The following is a 14,825-nucleotide window of genomic DNA, read 5'->3' on the forward strand; positions in this document are numbered from 1 at the left end:
AAGGGATTTAACACAAGTAAGCTTGCGAAAGTAAAGGGACGAGATAACCAAGAGTGTAGCCGGTGAAGACGAGGATGTGTTACCGAAGTTCCTTCCTTTTGAAGGGAAGTACGTCTCCGTTGGAGCGGTGTGGAGGCACAATGCTCCCCAAGAAGCCACTAGGGCCACCGTATTCTCCTCACGCCCTCACACAATGCGAGATGCCATGATTCCACTATTGGTTCCCATGAAGGCGGCGACCGGACCTTTACAAACAAGGTTGGGGAAATCTCCACAACTCAATTGGAGGCTCCCAACGACACCAGAAAGCTTCACCACAATGGACTATGGCTTCGCGCTGACCTCAACCGTCTAGGGTGCTCAAACACCCAAGAGTAACAAGATCCGCTAGGGATAAGTGGGGAGAATCAAATTTCTCTTGGTGGAAGTGTAGATCGGGGCCTTCTCAACCAATCCCGAGCAAATCAACAAGTTTGATTGGCTAGGGAGAGAGATCGGGCGAAAATGGAGCTTGGAGCAACAATGGAGCTTTTTGGGGGAAGAGGTAGGTCAACTATGGGGAAGAAGACCTCCTTATATAGTGGGGGGAACAATCCAACCGTTACCCCCCACAACAGCCCCGCAGAGGGCGGTACTACCGCATAAGCCAGCGGTACTACCGCTGAGAACAGCGGTACTACCGCTCCCCCGGCGGTACTACCGTGGAGATTGGAGTGCAAGAGAGATACGGACTCGAGCGGTACTGTTGCGGTGGTAGAGCGGTACTACCGCTAATGAGCGGCACTGCCGCTCTACTACCGCTGCGAAGTACCGCACAATTCGACACGAGAAAAGACCCCTCGAGTCGACGCGGTAGGGGCCTGGTACCGCAACGGTACTACTACTGAGGACCCACCGGCGGTACTACCGCTGTGGAGCGGTACTGCCGCCTCTGACTCCTAAGCGGTACTACCGCTGGGTACCGCGGTACTACCGCTGGGACCAGACTCAGCCCAAAGAAAGGGGGGAAAGAGATCTCCAAAGAAGCGGAAAGGCTCAGAGGGTGAAAAGAGGATGTGTACGTGTTGATTCCACCCTAGCCTTACCAGAACGGACCCAATCTTGATAGTATGGTGACTCCTACGAAACTAGTCCACCAGAAAAGAAGCGAAAGAGCTAAACCGTCTTGACTGACACTCCGAGGGGAAAGAAATCGTCTCGTGCCAAGTGATGAATCTCTGAAATGCTCAAAGCACACGATTAGTCCGCAAACATGTTGTCATCAATCACCAAAACTACATCTAGAGAGATATGCCTTAACAATCTCTCCCTTTTTGGTGGATTGATGACAACGAGGGATTTGCACAAGGATATACCATGAAAGTAAAGATACTAAGAACTACAAAATATAGACGGGCTCCCCCTGAATGTGTGCATCTAGTTAGTAGTGCCTTTGGAAAGTAGGACACACACATTAGGATCAACACTCCCCCTATATTTTATATTCCAACAACCTAAGCATAGGATAGATGAGAGCAGGTAATATAACATGATAGACAAGCAACTCATAAGATACCAAAGTACTAGAAAGACATAGATAAAGATAAGGTAGCATATGTCTTACACCATATATCTGGAACTTAGGTCTCACTGGCACACAACCAAACAAGGCAAATGGCGAGAAAACACAACGACACAACAAAGAAAACGACGACACCATAAAGCACACCATAAAGCACAAATCCCAACAAATCCCTAAGCTCTCTCCCCCTTTGGCATCGAGACACCAAAAGGGCAAAGAGCGACGCTACGGCTCCAGGTGAAGGCAAACTGAGGAGCTCTCTCATCACATCCTGGCAAGGTCATCTGCACTGCCATCTTCAGTCGGGAACTGCTCGGTGTCGGAATCGGTCCACGGACAGTGCTGCTGAATCCAGGGACTCGCCAGTGTTTGCTTCCTTCTCACGCTGGCAGAAGAGAAGCATATCCTCGAGATAGGAGTGGACCATATCCAGATTCCCGATGCGAGGAAAGAGGGTCTCTCGAAAGACACGATGAAGGATGTCCAGGTAGGTAGACAACTCATAGGTTTCCTTCTTAGTCACAGGGTGAACCTTCACAGTGCAGTAGGGCTAGAGGGCTTGCTTGTGAGTGGAGTTGACGTTGCGGTGAGGGCGAAAGCCCACAGGAGTCTCAAGACCGCGATCTTCCACCTCAAGTAACTCCATGAAGGCCTTCCACTTGACAGACAGTAACTTGCCATTTGTCATCTAGGTCAGAGTCCTTTCTTCATCAGTGCCAAGATGGACAGTAGCATAGAATTGAGCCACCAAATCTGCATCAAAGTCCTTGTTGAACTGCATGATTCTGAGAATGTTTAGCTGAGCACACATCTGAAGAGCTTCACCAAAGTATTCAGGATCCTTTTCCATGGCATCCGTCGATGGAGCGAACATCAACATAGAGATTCTTCTTGGCCTTGATCACATCAAAGTAGATGGCAAACTGAAAGCGGTTCCAGAACGGGCAGTTGACAAAATTGGGTTCTTGGTCTTCCGCATAGGGGTTGCGGCGACGCCTTTCCCAGAACTCCTTAGCAGACAACTCAGTCACAGTCTTGCCCCTTGGCTTCGGCCTGTTGGCAAGTTTTTTCTGGTGTGGAGGCGGAGGTGCCGCACTTGAGGAAGCACCTACTGACTCAGAGGTGCGGTAGCGCTTTGATGTTGCACAACCGGGGTTGACACGGCGGACTTGCTGCTCAGGATGTTCATCACCTGGAACCAAACACACGAACAGAAGAACCAACACGAAAGAAAAAGTGCAAGCTTCCAAACAAAACAACATGGATCAAACAGTGGTAGGAAAATGATGGAATCTGGCAGGCAGCGGTAGTACCGCTGGCCATAGGCGGCAGTACCGCGCAAGCGGTAGTACCGCTCCAGTGGGAGCGGTAGTACCGCTCAAGACTGGGAAACGGCGGTTCCTACTGCCGTGGTCAGATTCGGCACTACCGGACTGCCAAATTCAAAAATACTCCTACCAAAACTTAATCCACATAGTCTAGACGCCTTCTCCAAACTACTCAAGCCGAGATTTAGCCAAAAACCTAGAGATGCAACCACTATTGCCCCAAAAACGCTAGATCTGAGAACTAGACAAAAAGAGAGAAGGAACGAGGGCAATACCGGCATCCATGGCAAGAGGATGAGGTGGGGATCGACTCCACCGAAGGGAATGGAGAGGGATGGCCCGGAGACGGCGGCCCGCCGGAGCCCTCCCGCGGCGAGGCGAGGCTGGAGAGAGGAAGAGGGACGAGGGGGCGGTGCGAATGGGTATGGGGGAGGAGAAACCTCCCCCTGCCCCGACATAACCCCCTGGTCCCGCCCCCAGCGGTAGTACCGCTCGGGTGGGCGGTAGTACCGCTTGTCAACATAAGCGGTAGTACCGCGCACCACCAGCGGTAGTACCGCCCAGCCAAGACCCCAAAAGACTAGACTCAAAAGGCTTAGCTCAAAAAGAAAAAAACGGCAAGAAGAGAGAGCAAACACAAAGCAACAAAAACACCAGCGAGAGGACAAGAACCACACACCTCTTCAAGAGAGGGCGGTGGCCGAGGCCACCTATGTTTGAGTCCATTGGTATGGCACCGCGAAGAATTATCCTTGGGCCCATGACCAAAACTCGTCTTTGAAGCACAAGTACCATAAAAAATGGCTAATGTGAAAGAGTTGATCAATTTATGCATAATAAGGGGAGGGAGAGTTCATAAAGAGAACAACACTCCCCCTATGTCCATGCCTACACCTAAACAAGATAACAAGTTGCGTATGGTGGGGAGTGCAAGTGTTCAAGCAACATTACTCGAATCAATGATATTTAGCTCATGCCTTAACTCGCGAAATCTTGCTTCATCCAACGGCTTCGTGAAAATATCTGCAAGGTTATCATGAGTGTTGACATAGTTGAGCTCGATCTCCCCTCGCCTAATATGATCCCGGATGAAGTGATACCGAATCTCAATATGCTTCGTCTTGAAGTGTTGCACCGAGTTGAGAGAAATCTTGATGGCACTTTCATTGTCACACCAAAGAGGCACTTTGTCACAAATGACACCGTAATCCTTTAAAGTTTGCCTCATCCATAAGAGTTGTGCACAACAACTCCCGGCCGCCACATACTTCACTTCGGTGGACGAGAGAGACACACAACTTTGCTGTTTAGAAGACCAACTTACCAAAGAGCAACCAAGGAATTGGCACCCTCCGGAAGTGGATTTCCTATCCACTTTGTCTCCCGCCCAATCCGAGTCCGAATACCCAACAAGCTTGAAGTTTGCTCCTCTTGGGTACCATAAGCCAAAGTTTGGGGTATGAGCCAAATATCGAAAGATTCACTTGACCGCCACAAAGTGGCTTTCCTTAGGTGCGGCTTGAAAACATGCACAAATTCCCACACTCAACATGATATCCGGTCTATATGCACAAAGGTAAAGTAATGAACCAATCATGGAGCGATATACCTTTTGATCCACCACTTTACCATTGGGATCGATGTCAAGTTGGCACTTGGTGGGCATTGGAGTGGACGCCGGCTTGACATCACTTAGCTTGAATCTCTTGAGCATGTCTTGAGTGTATTTGGCTTGGTTGATGAAGGTTCCTTCTCTTCTTTGCTTTACTTCGAAACCGAGAAAGAACTTCAACTCTCGCATGGAAGACATCTTGAACTTTGAGGTCATGAGTGCGGCAAATTCCTCATTGAAAGCTTTGTTAGGGGAACCAAAGATAATGTCATCAACATATAGTTGGCACACAAACAACTCCCCTTTGACCTTCTTAGTAAAAAGAGTGGGGTCGATTAGCCCAACTTGAAACCCACGATCTTGTAACAACTCGGTAAGGTGGTCATACCACGCGTGTGGGGCTTGTTTAAGGCCATAGAGTGCCTTATTGAGTTGATACACATGATCGGGAAAGTAGGGATCCTCGAACCCGAGGGGTTGCTTGACATAAACACACTCATTAATAGGACCATTAAGAAAAGCACTCTTCACATCCATTTGTTGCAACTTAAAGTTGTGATGAGAAGCATAAGCAATCAGCAAATGAATAGATTCAAGGCGAGCAACGGGAGCAAAGGTTTCACCGTAGTCGATACCCTCGACTTGGGAGTATACTTGTGCCACCAATCGTGCCTTGTTGCGGATGATGGTCCCATGAGCATCTTGCTTGTTCTTGAATATCCACTTGGTTCCAATGACATTGTGGTTCCCCGTTGGCCTTGGCACTAATCTCCACACCTTGTTGTACTCGAAGTTGTTGAGTTCTTCATGCATGGCATTGAGCCAATCCGGATCTTCGTGAGCTTCATAAACCTTTTGGGGTTCCACACAAGAGACAAACGCGTGATGTTCACAATAGTTTGCCAATTGTCTACGAGTGCTTACCCCCTTTTGAATGCTTACAAGCACATTCTTCATGAGATGACCCTTGGTGGAGAGCTTGGAAGCAATCTTGGCGGCACGACGCTCCAATTCCTCCTCGGTGGTGAGTTGAGGAGCGGTCACTTGATCATCTTGAGCGCCTTCTTGAGCTTGTTCTTGATCTTGAACTTGCTCGGAGGAGAGAACTTGACCTCGGGCATCACTTGGTGGGTCACCACCGTCTTGAGCATGATCTTGCCCTTGGTCTTGTTCATGAGGTTGAGGGCCTTCACTTTGTTCTTCGGAAGCGTGTGGGCCTTGGGTTGGTGATGGCTCCACTTGAGTGGAGCATTGTCCTTCTCCTTCGGCCACAAGGGGTTCCTCAATGGGTAGGATAAAACCAACACCCATTCTTTTTATGGCTTGAGGAGGAATTTCATCACCTACATCACAAGTGCCACTTTGCTCCACTTGGGAGCCGTTATTCTCATCAAACTCCATGTTACACGTCTCCTCAATAAGTCCCGTGGATTTATTGAGGACACGGTAAGCATGAGAGTTTGTAGCATAACCAACAAATATGCCCTCATATGCTCTAGCCTCAAATTTAGACAACCGAACACCTTTCTTGAGAATGAAACACTTACACCAGAACACCCGAAAGTACTTGCGGTTGGGCTTGTTACCGGTGAGTATCTCATACGGAGTCTTGTTCAAGCCCTTGCGGAGGTAGAGCCGATTGGATGCATGACACGTGGTGTTGATGGCTTCGGCCCAAAAGTTGTATGGAGATTTGAACTCCGCCATCATGGTCCTTGCGGCATCCATCAACGTCCGGTTCTTCCTCTCCGCAACACCGTTTTGTTGAGGGGTGTAAGGTGCGGAATATTGATGCTTGATCCCCTCATCACTAAGAAACTCATCCAAGGTGTAGTTCTTGATCTTGGTGCCGTTGTCACTTCTTATTGTCAAGATCTTTGCATTGTGTTGCCGTTGGGCTTCATTTGCAAAGTCAATGACGGTTTGTTGGGTCTCACTCTTCCTCTTGAAGAAATACACCCAAGTGTATCTTGAATAGTCATCCACAATCACCAAGCAATACTTTCTACCCCCAAGACTATCAAAGGATGGAGGCCCAAAGAGATCCAAATGAAGGAGCTCCAAAGGCCTCTTCGAGTAAATGAGAGTCGTGGGAGGGTGAGCCTTCTCATGAAGCTTTCCTTCGATATAAGCACTGCAAGCACGATCTTTAGCAAAACTAACGTTCGTTAGTCCACGGACATGGTCCCCCTTGAGAAGACTTTGCAAAGATCTCATATTGACATGGGCTAAATGGCGATGCCAAAGCCATCCCACGTCAACTTTATCCATTAGGCATGTCGTGGTCTTAGTGGGTCGCTCCGAAAAGTTAATCACATAGAGACCATTCTCGACATGCCCAACAAAGGCTACTTTAAGAGTCTTGCTCCACAAGAGGGCCATGGTATCAATATAAAAGAAAGTGGCAAAACCCATGATTGCAAGTTGACGAACGGAAAGTAAATTGTATGCAAGGGACTCAACAAGCATGACTTTCTCGATCGTGAGATCATGAGAAATAACTACTTTGCCGAGTCCCAATACCTTAGAAGACGAGGCATCATCCCACTCGACATTGGTGGGAATAGATGGAATCTTGTGCACGTCCACCACCAAGTCCTTGCTTCTGGTCATATGATTTGTAGCTCCACTATCGAGCAACCATGACCCCCCACCGGAAGCAAACACCTACAAGAGATCAATGCTTGGTTTTAGGTACCCATTTTGTAATGGGTCCTTTGATGTTAGTAACAAGGGTCTTAGGAACCCAAATAGACCATTCAATATACTCATGAGGAGAACCAACAAATTTGGCATAAACATGCCCATCACTAGCACGGCATAGCACATAAGAAGGATTAAAGTCGCCGGCTTTGTTGAAAGGGGTGGCATTGCCCTTCTTGACACCGCCACCCTTCGCATTGTTCTTCTTCTCCTTGGAAGCACCCTCTCCCTCCTTCACAAAAGTTTTCTTGAGAGTAGGAAGTCGTTTGGTCTTGTCATTCTTCTTCTTGTTCTTGGGCTTGGGTGCGAACCCAATCCCCTCCTTGGCCACAACTTCCTTTTGATTGCTCAAAAGGTCGTTGAGGTTCTTCTCACCTTGTATGCATGACACAAGGCGTTTCTCAAGTTTCTCCTTCAACTTAGAATTCTCCTCAACAAGATGCACCTGCTCACAACAAGGGTTAGTAGCATTTGCATTATCAATTAACACCATATGAGGAAAGGTGGCTTTCTCCTTAGTTAGCTTCACTTGGAGTTGATCATGAGACTCCTTGAGGCTAGCATGAACACCCTTCAAGACTTTGTGAGCCTTGTCGAGAATGTCAAACTCCTCTTTGAGTCTAGCAAGATCAACCCCAAGCTTTGCCTTCTCGGAGTTTAGCACACGAGACACAATAAGAGCATGATCAAGATCTTTCTTTAACTTAGCATGATCATCGTTGTATGACTCCTTAAGAGCCAAACGAAGACCGCACTCTTCGTCAAGAGCATTGGAAAGATCCGAAATCTCATCGGCATAGTCACGACTATGCCCCTCCATCTTAGAGATGGTATCTTCGTGAGCCTCGATCATGTCATTGGCTTCACCAAGTTGTTCCAAGAGAGCAACGAAGTGCTTCTTGGATTTACCCTTGAGTTTACCCATAAAGGTCTCAAACTCATTTTCCTCCACATTTGTCCCCTCATGTTCATCAATGCTATCCATCGAAGAAGGATGATTAATGATGGTAGTTTTGATGTTGGGGGTTACCTTGTTGGTGGCTTTAGCCATGAGGCACTTGGCGGTGATGTTCTCATTGGGTGAGTCGAAGAGAGACATCCGTGGAGTCATCGCAATGGCAACGGAGGCCATGGCAACCGACTCACCATCTTCATCATCGTCATCATCCTCATTGTACTCTTCTTGTACCACCAATGCCTTGGGAGGAGTCTTCTTGGTGAATTTGCTCTTGTTGGGGAACGACTTGGCCTTGTCCTTTCGAATGAGCTTGCCACTATTGTCTTCCCTCTTCTCGTAAGGGCACTCCGCAACAAAGTGGCTCACATTGCCACAATTGAAGCAAGTCCTCACTCGTTGCTTGCCCTTTGCGCCACTTGAATTGTTCTTGTTGAAGTTTGGCCTTGTGTTCTTCTTGCTCCAAAATTGCCTTAAAGCAAGAGCCATGTGTTCATGATAGGCATACTTCGTGTCTTCGAGGTTGCTCTCTTCTTCTTCCTCTTCATCCTCTTCCTCCATACTAACCTTGGCCTTTAGAGCAAGGTTGGGCTTCTTTACTCTTTGATAGCGAAGAACCGCATTGTCAGCGGTCTTGTCCAAGATGCTCATAGCAACGAACTCATCCAACACTTCACTTGAGGACAAGGTGTGGAAGTCCGGCCTTTGACGAATGACGGAGGACATGGCTTTGTGGTAGGGCATCATTGCCTTGAGGAATTTGCGCTTGATCCAATTGGCATCCGTGTCCTTACTACCATGATCTCGGAGAGAGACCGCGAGTTTGGTTACTCTCCGAAAAAGCTCACGAGGTTCTTCATCTTCTTTCATTGCAAACTCATCGGCTTCATCTTGCACCACTTCATAGTTGGAGCGTTGAATGCTTGCGCTTCCCCGATAGAGGGAAACAACTTGGAGCCAAGCATCTTTGGCCACAGTGTAGGGCCGGAGATGAGGAAGATCTTCGGGTGGGATAGCTTCTTGGATGATGAAGAGAGCATTCTCATTGAATTGATGATCCACAACTTCTCTAGGAGTGAAGTTCCTTCGGTCATGCGGATAGAAACCTTCTTCAATGATTCTCCAAAGGTTAGTGTTCACATGATTTAAATGACGCTTAAAACGATAGACCCAAGAATCAAAATCTACATTTTTCTCAATCTTAGGGGCCGGGCCGGCATGATTCAAATGAGTGGAAGGGAGCGGTCCACCATAGACAAGTGGAGGTTCCACATGGGGAAAGATGCCGGTGCCATTTTTACCACTAGAAGAAGGAGCTTTCTCGCTATTAGCTTCCCCTTTGTCGGAGGTAGCATCCGTCACCTTGTTGGCAGGATCACCCACTTTCAACGGTGCGGTGGAAAGTTTAAGCCCTTCTAAGAATTTATTAAACATGCTTTCGACCTCGGTAGCTAGTCATGGAGGTTTTCAATGTGTCCAACGCCACAATGAACTCCTCACGAGAGACCGCGGTTTCCCCATCTCCCGTAGACGAGACCTGATTCACACCGGAGTGCTCCTCCACACCGTCTATGACGTCAACCATACTCTTCGGACGGTAAAGTCCTTAATAAAGAAACCTGGCTCTGATACCAATTGAAAGGATCGATATAGTTGACTAGAGGGGGGTGAATAGGCAACTAACAATTTTTAGCTTTTCTTTACCAATTTAAACTTTGCATCAAAGTAGGTTGTCTAGATATGCAACTAAGTGAGCAACCTATATGATGCAATGACAACAAGCACACAAGCAAGCAAGGGATTTAACACAAGTAAGCTTGCGAAAGTAAAGGGACGAGATAACCAAGAGTGGAGCCGGTGAAGACGAGGATGTGTTATCGAAGTTCCTTCCTTTTGAAGGGAAGTATGTCTCCGTTGGAGCGGTGCGGAGGCACAATGCTCCCCAAGAAGCCACTAGGGCCACCGTATTCTCCTCACGCCCTCACACAATGCGAGATGCCGTGATTCCACTATTGGTGCCCTTGAAGGCGGCGACCGGACCTTTACAAACAAGGTTGGGGCAATCTCCACAACTCAATTGGAGGCTCCCAACGACACCACAAAGCTTCACCACAATGGACTATGGCTCCGCGGTGACCTCAACCGTCTAGGGTGCTCAAACACCCAAGAGTAACAAGATCCGCTAGGGATAAGTGGGGAGAATCAAATTTCTCTTGGTGGAAGTGTAGATCGGGGCCTTCTCAACCAATCCCGAGCAAATCAACAAGTTTGATTGGCTAGGGAGAGAGATCGGGCGAAAATGGAGTTTGGAGCAACAATGGAGCTTCTTAGGGGAAGAGGTAGGTCAACTATGGGGAAGAAGACCTTCTTATATAGTGGGGGGAACAATCCAACTGTTACCCCCCACAACAGCCCCGCAGAGGGCGGTACTACCGCATAAGGCAGCGGTACTACCGCTGAGAACAGCGGTACTACCGCTCCCCCGGCGGTACTACCGTGGAGATTGGAGGGCAAGAGAGATACGGATTCGAGCGGTACTGCCGTGGTGGTAGAGCGGTACTACCGCTCATGAGCGGCACTGCCGCTCTACTGCCGCTGCGAAGTATCGCACAATCCGACACGAGAAAAGACCCCTCGAGTCGACGCGGTAGGGGCCTGGTACCGCAGCGGTACTACTGCTGAGGACCCACCGGCGGTACTACCGCTGCGGAGCGGTACTGCCGCCTGTGACTCCTAAGCGGTACTACCGCTGGGTACCGCGGTACTACCGCTGGGACCAGACTCAGCCCAAAGAAAGGGGGGAAAGAGACCTCCAAAGAAGCGGAAAGGCTCAGAGGGTGAAAAGAGGATGTGTACGTGTTGATTCCACCCTAGCGTTACCAGAACGGACCTCCTCTTGATAGTACGGTGACTCCTACGAAACTAGTCCACCAGAAAAGAAGCGAAAGAGCTACACCGTCTTGACTGACACTCCGAGGGGAAAGAAATCGTCTCGTGCCAAGTGATGAATCTCTGAAATGCTCAAAGCACACGGTTAGTCCGCAAACATGTTGTCATCAATCACCAAAACTACATCTAGAGAGATATGCCTTAACACAGTAGCTATGTGTTTGGTCTCTCTCTCCCTCTCTCTCTTTCTCTCTCTCTCTCGTGTTCTTCATTTGGCACGATCTTGATGTACCGCGAGCTTTGTAACTATAGTTGGGATTATATGGTGTTTCTCGCCCTCTACCTTCTTGTGATGAATTGAGTCTTGCTCTTTGAGGTTTTGTTATGTTGGATTGAGTATTGGATTTGAGAACACTTGATGTATGTCTTGCGATGGGATATCTGTGGTAACAATGGGATGTTCTATTGATTCACTTGATGTATGTTTTGGCACTCAACTCGCGCATTCCCGAGGTAACATTGGGGTAATCTATGCATAGGGGTTGATGCACGTTTTCGTCCTACGTTCTCCGATCGAAACTGTGGAGTGATTCTTTGTTGCACGTTAAGGGATTGTTATATGATTCAATTATGTTATCATTGTTGAGAGAATTTGCACTAGTGAAAGTATGAACCCTAGGCCTTGTTTTCAAGCATTGCAATACCGTTTTTTCTCACTTTTGTTACTACTTACCTTGCTGTTTTTATTTTTTTAGATTACAAAAACCTATATCTACTATTCATATTACACTTGTATCACCATCTCTTCGCCGAACTAGTGCACCTATACAATTTACCATTGTATTGGGTGTGTTGGGGACACAAGAGACTCTTTGTTATTTGGTTGTAGGTTTGTTTGAGAGAGACCATCTTCATCCTACGCCTCCCATGGATTCATAAACCTTAGGTCATCCACTTGAGGGAAAATTGCTACTGTCCTACAAAACTCTAGGCTTGCAGGCCCAACACGAGTCTACAAGAAGAAAGGTTGCGTAGTAGACATCAGTCGTAGCCGTGGTAGTTTGCGAAGACTACGGGGAACTCGCGCGCAAAGACCTGCGGGAGGAGGAGGGTGTGGGTGTGGGCCCGATGAGGTCGCGCCACACGCGGAAGATGCCCCTCGACACGGCGAGGGCACGCCCAGGGATGCGCCGGAGGACGTCGAGGAGGAGGTCGTTGGGGAGGCAGACACCGTTGGCGTTCATCATGCCGGCCTAGTCGCACGCGAAATTCACGGTGGGCGATGATAAGAGACGATCTTGATGGAGGAATGATAGGATATTAGAGCATCTCCAATAGACGATGCAAATTTGGAGATGTAAAATAGGTGTTGTATAATTTACATTTTCTTTTTACATCTCTAAAAAAGAGGCAACTCCAATAGATGATGCAAATGAAGATGTAAAAACTTGTTGAGGTACTACTTAATTTCAAACAAATTCAAACATAGCAAGTTCAATTACTACATTTGAAACATAGTTCAAATGAAATCATAATTAAACATTGTTCTAATTAAAATATAAATTAAACATAGTTCAAACTACTACATCCATCAAATTACGAATACTCCAAATGACTACTACTAGTTCGAACAACTACTTGAACTACATAGAAGATGAAACTACTCCTCATCAGGGCTCTTGAAATGCTCCCAGAACTCGTCCTTGCCCGTGTCGTCGCACTCCTCGTCGTCCTCCTCCGAGTCACCCCAGTCCTCCGAGTCAGACTTGATGGGGATCACCATCGAGGGTCCGGCCTCGTCCTCCTTCTTCACCCCATTATTCTTCTGCTCGACCTCGCGCTTCCAGGAGAACTCGTGCTCGGCCTGGAGATACTCCCGATGCTCCAGCGCAAACCTCGCCATCATCGCCTCGTCACTATCGCCGGGAGCAACGTGAATGGCCGGCCTTTTCTTCGCCTTATTTGTCATCTCCTCCATATGAATACCCACTAGAACGAGGAACTCCACAGCCGCCCGGGTCTCAATCTCTGGGAAGTTGAGCTCCGTCCTTGGCCTCCTGGCATGCCACGCTGCCATGCCGTACGCACGCACAACCTCGACGGTGGTCGGGTACGTCCTGAGCCAGAACCAGCGGCCCTCATTGTAGAACTTGACACCAAAGTTGCCGGACGGCTTCGCCTGCAATCCGAAGAATCCATCTTGCTCTCCGGGGCCTTCTTCGGCGGCATGCCGCCGGTGAGGTGGCGGTGGCTGAGTGGCCGCGGCCAAAAGCGGCATTCAAATTGGGGCGGCGGTGGGGCGACGGTGGGTGTGAGGGCTGGGCGGTGGATTGGCGGCAGCGGCTGGGCGGCGGCGACGGCGGGGACGAAACCGGCAGTGGCGGCGGGCCGGTGAAAAATACGCTCGATTCACGGCGTGCTGGCGGGGCGGCGGTGGGGTGGTGGCTGGGCAGGTGCTTGACGGTGGGGTGGTGGCTGCGGAGATGGAGGAAACGGCAGCGGCCGCTGGGCGGTGGGAAACGTCATCTTCGTGGCGGGGGTGGTGGAGCGGCCAGATCTAGCGAGGGGCGACGACAGCGTGATGCGGTGGGCGGGTGGGCGCTGGCGGCAGTGTGGCGGGAGGAAGAGCTACGGTAGGAGAAAAAGAATTGAAGGGGGGTTGACGGTTGGCGCGCGTCCGGCTGTTTTACATCACCTAGAAGTGGGGATGCAAATTTGTATTTTTAGGTGTTGTATTTTACATCACTTGAGGCAGGTGATGTAAATTTTTGCATCTACATTATCTACTGAAGGTGGGTTTTTCAGTCTTGAAGATGCAAAAGTTAATTATTTTTACATCTACATCTTCTATCGGAGATGCTCATACGATTGCAATCGTAGTGGGAAATGTATAACGTCCGGCAGGGACGAACATGCAGAGCCAACTCTAACAAACTGGAACGCCACGTTCATGACCTGATGTTCCATGATTTGTTCCCGATGTTCCATGATTTGTTCGCCGGACATCTGCAGCTATTTCACCTTTATTTCGGAACGATTACGTTGCTTCCGAAGAAAACAGAGGCAGTGCGGATTGAGCAGTTCAGGCTGATCTGTCTTCTTAATGTCAGTTTCAAAAATTTCACCAAGTTCGGAACTAATAGGCTTACGCAGATTGCGCATTCTGTGGTACAGCTATCTCAAACTGCTTTCATGCCGGATAGAAACATCCTAGAAGGGGTTGTGGTCCCACATGAAACGCTCCATGAAATCCACACGAAAAAACTCGACGGGGTGGTTTTTAAAGTGGATTTTGAGAAAGCGTACGATAAGGTAAAATGGCCATTTCTTCAGCAAGCCTTACGGATGAAAGGATTCGATCAGGCCTGGAGAAACCAGGTAGATGCTTTCACGTAAAAAGGGAGTGTAGGAATCAAAGTGAATGATGACATAGGTCATTATTTCCAGACACACAAGGGTCTAAGGCAGGGAGACCCGATGTCACCGATTATGTTCAACATTGTGGTAGACATGTTGACGATCCTAATAGGAATAGCCAAGGATAATGGCCAGATAGGCGTCCTTGTCCCACATTTAGTAGATGAAGGTGTGTCCATCTTACAATACGCGGATGATACTATCATCTTCATGGAGCATGATTTGGCAAAAGCAAGAAACATGAAGCTTGTGTTATGCTTATTCGAACTGTTATTGGGATTAAAGATTAACTTCCATAAAAGTGAATTGTTCTGCTTTGGAAGAGCTAGAGACGAACAAGAAGCTTATAACAACTGTTCG

The sequence above is a fragment of the Triticum aestivum genome, chromosome 4D (genome assembly GCF_018294505.1).
Source record: "Triticum aestivum cultivar Chinese Spring chromosome 4D, IWGSC CS RefSeq v2.1, whole genome shotgun sequence".
NCBI lineage: Eukaryota > Viridiplantae > Streptophyta > Magnoliopsida > Poales > Poaceae > Triticum > Triticum aestivum.